This window comes from Canis aureus, chromosome 13, assembly GCF_053574225.1.
Source record: "Canis aureus isolate CA01 chromosome 13, VMU_Caureus_v.1.0, whole genome shotgun sequence".
In the NCBI taxonomy this organism is placed as follows: domain Eukaryota; kingdom Metazoa; phylum Chordata; class Mammalia; order Carnivora; family Canidae; genus Canis; species Canis aureus.
In genome coordinates this window covers 19,769,489-19,777,004 of record NC_135623.1, presented here as the reverse complement: position 1 = coordinate 19,777,004, position 7,516 = coordinate 19,769,489, and the positions used below count along the sequence as shown (strand labels likewise).

The following is a 7,516-nucleotide window of genomic DNA, read 5'->3' as shown; positions in this document are numbered from 1 at the left end:
GGGCAGCATCCCATATATGGAAAAAATGGAATTCTTTATTGTGACAAAGGAGCTGATGCCCTTTGAGCAGCCCCTCCGGCCGCAGCACCTGCCAACAATTTCATCGGCCTTGCTGCTGAAGTTCTGTTACCTTCCCTTTACAGAGGAGGAGACTGAGGGTCACAGAGGTGACAGACTGGCTCCAAGGCACACAGTGAGAAGCTGAGGATAGCCGTGGGCGCAGAACCAGATGGAGACAGGAAGAAATGGGGAAGGACATAAAGTTGGGCCACTACCCGTGGCTCCCCCCACCTGCCCCCAAAATTGGGCTTTCCTCTCCATCCCATGTTATATAGGCCACCTGGCCTGGGTCTGAGGCTTTTGTCTTCCTCACTGGGATGGAGCAGAGAGTGGGCAGGCTCATGGGGACAGGAGGTGGTGTGGGCCCGGGGAGGTGGGGCACTCTGGCTGCTGGGGAGGCCGGGCCCAGAAGGCCCCTGTTCTGAGTACTCTCTCTTGGAAATTCTGTAGCCACAGGCCCTTGAAGGAAAGGCGACAAACTCAGACCAAAAAGCAGCTCTTCTGTGACTCCTCCGTCTCCATCTCTCTTTTCTTTTCCAGAAAATAAAGGCTCCTGGAGGAGTCTTCTATCTCCTCAGAGTCTCTCTCATAACCACCCACTCTCTCCACCCCCACCCCCACCCCTGCATGGCCAGGGGCAAGTTTCCAGTCTTGCTCCTAAGCCCTCAGGACTCTTAAAATGCCCCCCAATCCTGCTGGTTGGCTCAGGGCTCTGCTGCTCTCAGGATGTCCAGCTTCCCAAACAGGCTGTGCAGGGCCTCCCCCAGCAGGGTCCTCCCCCAGGCCCAGAGACCTGCCCCTACCCACCCCCAGCAGGGCCCAGGGACCTGCCTCCCCCAGGAGGGCCCAGGGACCTGCCCCCACTTCCCCCAGGCCCAGGGACCTGCCCCAACCTCCCCAGCTCTGTCTCCCTCTCTAGCACAGCCCCTGTGAACTAGGGGGCTCATCTCTCTGCAAGGTCATTACCAGGAATAGCTCTGCGCCGCTTGTTCACTCCACTCCTGCCGCATGAAGTGCCCTCCTGCAGGGGGCCCACCTTTGGAGTCCTGCTTGCTCTGGGCACCTCAGCACAGTCCCGGGCACCCCAGGAAGGCTTCTCTCTGAGCCCTCCTGGGCTTCTCCTCACCCCACCTGCCATTTCCAAGCTGGATAGGCTCTTCCGTCTCTGAGCCTCAGTTTCCCTATTTGTCTGACGAGGGGGCAGGGGTCCTGATTCCTGGGCCACATCATCTCATGAATTGACCCGACTGGGTGTTAATTTCTTCTTGAAGTAGAAACAGTTTTAGATGGTGGATGTGTCGGGTGGGAACTGTACGGGTGTGCCTACCACGGGCCAGGCATCGTCCTGGCACTTTCTATGACTTGTATATGTGCATTGCTTGGGGTTAGGGAGCCTTAAACAGAGAAGCTGGGATTTGAACTCTAATCCCTGAGCCTGTGCATCTGCGCATTTGGGTGCACGTGTGCACACGTGTGGATGTGCATGTCTGGGTGTGCACATGTAAAATAATGGCACTCAGGGTTGGTGGTTCACTCTACCCCTCTCTAAACTCTTTTATCTCCAGGGGCCCCTTGAGGCGGGGGGACGGGGTGATAAGGATGTATAGACACAGACAGACACACAGCTGCTAGGAGGCATGCCCAGGAGGCTGGAGGAGGTGCTCCCTTGGCCCAGGGAGCCGGTCGGACCCTCTCACTGCAGAGTTCTTTACGGTTGACCTAACTTTGGCAGTGTTGTGTCACAAATGACCCTCTTCCCTACATCCTAACTTTCTGTGTGCAAGGCTTATTTCTGAGCCTTTGCTTAATCTGGTTTCCATCTGGAATGCTTTTCCCCGATGCCCACCTGTGGACGTTTACTCATCCTTTATAAGACCTGGGTCAGATCTCCCCTGTCCACAGAAGCTGGCCAGACTCTGCTCAGAACCCTCTTTTAGAAGGTTCCATGCACGTGCACGTCTCTCTGGTCCAGCCTGCAGTCTGTCTCTCTGAGATCCCTGTCCCAAGACCATGAGCCCCTGAGAGCGGGGCTGAGCCCCACTCTGGGTCCAGAGAGAGCTCGTGAATGGCTGGCCATGCAGGGCGGGCTTGGAGGATCACTGAAGATGTGTGCAAGTCCCCACTCACAGAAAGAGTGCAGAAAATGGCAGCGCGTAATATCGTCATGATTTATCACCGAGCTCTTGCTTTGGGCCAGGTTTTATGTCGCAATCAGTCTTTTACTGAATTCTCACGACGTCTTTATGGGATTGATGTTACAGCCCCATTTTACCCATGAGAACACTGAGGCCAAGGACAGCTAAGTAACAGCGGGGGGCCAGAGCTCGCAGTGGCAGAGCCAGGCCCAGATCCAGTCCTGTGTGCGTGGGAGGCGGTCCCTTCTGCAGGCTTCACCCGGATCAGATTGCTAGCGGCTGGCTTCCCTGTTCCCTGGGCCTGTCAAGCAGGGCTGCTCTATTGATTAACATGCAAATGATTTTTTGAGAGAGGGCTTAAGTGTAGTTTGGTCCCAGCCAGCCACAGCTGAGATTTGCAACCCAAGCCCCAGCCCTCGCCAACCGCTCTATCAGGTTTTCATCTCTAGAGTGATTGACGGGTATTTTTTTCCCTCTCTGACCCAGAACGCCAGGCCTCCAATACTACTGAAATGTTTGCACAATCTTGAAGCATTTATTTAAAAGTTGCTTTTCCCCAAAGGGCCCGGCCTCAGCCAGATCCTGAGCCAGATCCAAAAAAACAAACAAATCCTATCTTTACAAGCTCCTCAGCTGGGCTGCGTGGGGCGGTGGGGGTAGGGGGTCTCCTGGGCCCACCTTTCCCTTGGCTGGCTGACAGGCCCGCCCTGGGGGCGAGGAGCCCGCCTGCCTGTTTACAGCCCTTTCCAATTCGAGGGCCAAACAGGAAAGGGGTGGGAGCTCGGGGAGGGGGCGAATGTCAGCAATCACAAATAACACAGTTGCTCCTCAAAGCAACAGGCGCTGGAGATGTGATGGGGATGTGGCTGGGTGGCTTTCTTGAACCAACGTGACCAACTCAGGCCCCGGCCCCCCAGCACTAACCAGAGCGTCATGGCTGGGACAGGGGTCCCCCACTAGGCGTCGGAGCTCTCAAATGCTAGGCCTGGTTGGGTCTGTGGGCTTGGAAAAGTCCCTTCTCTCTGGCTTCAACCATTGTGGGACGACAGAGGTGGCTGAGCTCCAGTTCTGGGCACACTCTGCCGCTGAATAATGCCCATTCTAGACTTTTCTCTTGGACCAAGCAAGGGGAAGAGGAGAGCTCCCATTTATGGAGGGCATTTTGTGTGGCCGGTACTGTGTCTGGCACTTTATGGAGATGGGCTCACGTACTTGTCGCAACTGCTCTGAGACTTCCTCCCTGTGAGGAATCCAAGGCCAGGGTAGGAACACCAGGTCGGACGGGCTGGTCCCCCTCTGTCTCCTGGCCCCTCCTGGCAGAGAACTGTTGTCGGGCCGAGTGCAAGTCCTACTTTGGGATGTGGCCTGTCTTTTTCTGCCCAGTACTGGGACGGAGGTGACAGAGGTGCTCTGCAGAGGGGGAGCCTGAGAACTGGCAGGTGACAGTCTTATACCAGCTTCTCATGGCTACCCAGGGGCCAGCTAGCCACTCATGGGCGAATTGAGGCCTGTGGCTGGGAGGGCCCCAGCCAGTCCCCTGGGGGACGGCCTCAGAAGTCAGACTCGAATGTTTGAATTTTTATCCAAAGCCCCCCTAGTTCGCACTGGACGTTATCCACCCCTGAGGTGGGCTGTCTGCTGCCTGCTGGAAGAAATCAAACCTGTAACGGCCTCCGTGCCCACGTCCCTGTCACACGGACTAGGCATTCCCACACCTATGGCTCGGCCTTCTGGGTACTTCCTGTGTTACCTTGGGCAGGTGATTTCAGTGTCCTTTACAAAAGGGGGCCCTTATGCCATGGGGCCTGTGCTCTGTGACCATGAGTCCAAGCTGATGTACGGCAGGCAGGTGACTGCCACTGCTGCCGTTTCCAGTCTGGCCGGGCGCTGCTGCGGAGTGACCTGTCACTTGACTGGCTTCTCCTCGCCCCAGCCTCTTGCCCACTCTGTGAACAATCCGTGCTAACTTTGGGCCAGGGAGATGATCTTGAAACAGTTGTGTGCACAGGCTGGGAGCTCCGAGAGGAGGCTCCACTTCCCCCATCTAGGAGCTCTGGTAGAGCGGGGCCCTCCTGACCTCGCCCTGCATCTGCAGAGCCTGGAACCGATCGGCACCACTAAGTACGTGTTTATGAATGAACACAACCCCAGGCAAGTTCTTTCAGTTCTCGGAGCCTCCATGTCTCATCTGTAAAATGGGGATAATAGCACTACTTAACTCATCTCTTTGTAAAGATTAAGGATAACAATCCACAGAAAGTGTTCAGGGCAGTGCCTGGTGTATACTGATGATGATCTCGTGGACCCAGAAAAGTGGAGTCTCAGTGAAGGTTCAACATCACACAGCTAGGAAGTGGCAGGGTTAGGAATGAAATTCAGGGTTGTCTGATTCTAGACTCTGAGATAATAACCACTATTGAATGTCACCTGAAGTAGAGGTTGCAGACTGACCCACGGCATCTACTTTTTTCCCTATTTAGGAGTCATAGAACCTCCAAATTTTAGTTGAGCACGTGGCCAGCAAGAATAGACTACTGTTTCTAGTCTCTCCTGTGGCTAGCGGTGGCCGTGTCACGGAGTTCTGGCCAATAACTGCAGTTCTGTGTGGAACTACCCGGAAGTGTCCTGAAAAGGAGTGGGCAGATGCATCCTTTCCCCACCATCCTCTCTGATGGTTGGCATTACGACCGAGGAGCGATAGCACTAGTCATCAGACATCTAGGATCATGAAGTGACAGCAGGAGAATGAAACCACACATGGTATCACAACCGGACAGAAGGAACTGGGTCGCTGACAACCTAGGATCCATCATATCAGTCTGTTCTTGAAGCCAAAGAGAAACTTTACTCTGCTTAAGCCACTCTTGTTTTGAGTCTGAACATAATCCTAATGAATTCACTGCTTCTCATTGGTGGACTGTCATAACTAAATGTCTCCTGCCATAACAGTGATCAGACTGTGGCATTTTATTTATTTATTTTTTAAAGATTTATTTATTTATTTATTTATTTATTTATTTATTTATTTATTCATTCATGATAGACTTAGAGAGAGAGAGGCAGAGACACAGGAGGAGGGAGAAGCAGGCTCCATGCCGGGAGTCCGACATGGGACTCGATCCTGGAACTCCAGGATCACGCCCTGGGCCAAAGGCAGGCGCTAAACCACTGAGCCACTCAGGGATCCCCCTAGACTGTGGCATTTTAAAAATGATCTGTCTTTGTCCCCAGGTGAAGCCACGTGATGGCAGGGATTCTGATTTCTCACTGCTGGTCTCCACTGACTGGTTCCTGCTAGGCACTCAGCTGCTTTGGTGGTTCTCAATCACGACAGCTTAACTATGCTGAAGCCCCATTTCCCAGAATTCCCTTCCCTGCATGGTTCTAGATTAGGAGATACTTTGGTTGAGATGTGGAAGGTGGTAGTGAAGCAGCAGCCATATTTTGTGCGTGTGTGCAGGGTCCAAGCTCACGCTCTCTCACTTCTCTGCTGGCTGGGCTTTGTGGGCTCCAGGGCTCCTCCAGCTCTTGCCCCATCTCCTGCTTCAGCGTCCCTGACTCCTGGACCTGCTGCGTGTGGTGCTTCGTGTGGAGAAGCACCAGCTTTTCTTAGAGGACATCCGGTCACTGACGTCAGATGCTTAGGATGCTGACAATCCTCGTGGCGCTAGTTGTCCTTCTTTCTCCTAACTCACAGTAGCTTCGCCCCCTCACTGCCTGCCCTGTGGCCTTCAGGTTCTAGACCAGACATGGAAGCATGCAGAATATCTAACCAGCTTCCATGATTGCGTAAGGTCAAATCCTTAAAATAAATTCCTTAATCTATGTATCTTCTGCTTCTTTTTTAAAAAAGATTTATTTATTTTTGGGCTGCCTGGGTGGCTCAGTGATTGAGTGTCTGCCTTTGTCTCAGGGCGTGATCCTGGAGTTCTGGGATCGAGTCCCACATCGGGCTCCCTGTGAGGAGCCTGCTTTTCCCTCTGCCTGTGCCTCTGCCTGTCTCTGTGTGTCTCTCATGAATAGATAAATAAATAAATCTTACAAAAAATATTTATTTTTTATTTGAGAGAGAGCTTGTGCATGTGCAAGTGGGGGTGGGGGTGGGAAAGGGGCAAAGGGAGAGGGAGAGAGAGAATCTCAAGCAGATTCCCCACCCAGCATGCTGAGCCCAACCTGAGGCTCGATCCCATGACCCTGAGATCATGACCTGAGCTGAAAGCAAGAGTTGGATGTCCAACTGACCAAGCCACCCAGGCGCTGCTTTATGTATCTCTTGTGATCAAGTCCTGATTGAACATAGGTATCAATACATATTTATTAGATGAATTAAGAAATGATTTATATGACTGGTGCTCTGATATGTGGTACTCACTATGGACATCTGTCTCTACGTGCCCGAAGCAGCTGGAAGAAGGACTTAGGTCCAAACTCTAGGACCCTATATTTCCTCATCCTCAGGGATGCAGCATGTTCAATTATGTCCAAGTGGAGTTTGAGGGAGCCAGAGGGAGCAGGGGAGAACATAGTTGGGGCTGTGGGGTAAGTTTTGGGTGGCTTGGATGCAGGGTCCCATCACTATGACAATACCTGTCTCTGCCCCAAAATGGGACCTAAGGTAACATCTGCTTTTCCCATCAGCCTTTGTAGAAAGAACAAGGAGAAGCACCTTGGTTAATGTACCTGATTCTTCGATTTCATTTTCACTTAGAAGATTCAGGGATGTTGTTGGCTCCTTGTCATGTCCAGAGAACTCTCCCCCAGCTCCCCTTTCACCTCATGATAAAGGTCAAGCCCCTTAAATATGTGTATGAGACTTTCTGTGACCTCATTACTTCCAATGGGGTTCTCCTTGAACCACAGCCTCCTTAATAATGTCCCAGATCATTTGACCTTCATTTCAGTGAATTTGAATGAATCAGATTTGCAGGTCTGTGCACCTGTAAGTTGTTCTCTTCAGTTATTATGTTGCCATCAAGAGCCTCAATTTTTAAGATTGACCTCCCCCCTCAACTCAGGTCAGGAGGCCCTTCCTGGAGATAGGGGAGTTAAGTCTAAAGTTTATATCCCTGAAGAGAGAGCTCTTTGTCTTTTCATCCATCCACCCACCCATCCACTCATCCATCCATCCATCTATCCACTTATTTATTTTTCCAGTACTCTCTGATTTTACTCTGGGCCAGGCCTTGCACTGGGAACTGAGGATCCGGAAATGAAATAGATTCCCTGCTCTTGAGCAGCCCATTGTAGGATGGACAGTCTCATTTTCCTGTGGCTTGTTGGGGCTATATCATTTATCCTAAAGCGCTGCTAATGCTCAATAC

The 7,516-nt window shown here is 52.2% G+C and overlaps 2 long non-coding RNA genes across 2 annotated transcripts in view; both read left to right on the top strand.

Moving 5' to 3' along the window:
* LOC144282002 (uncharacterized) overlaps positions 1-7,516 on the top strand; it is a 44,137-nt gene that overhangs the window by 1,939 nt on the left and 34,682 nt on the right. The window lies entirely within an intron of this gene.
* On the top strand, positions 74-631 carry LOC144281561 (uncharacterized). Its single transcript, XR_013350025.1, has 2 exons — positions 74-193; positions 511-631. It is a non-coding gene; the product is annotated as an uncharacterized LOC144281561 (long non-coding RNA).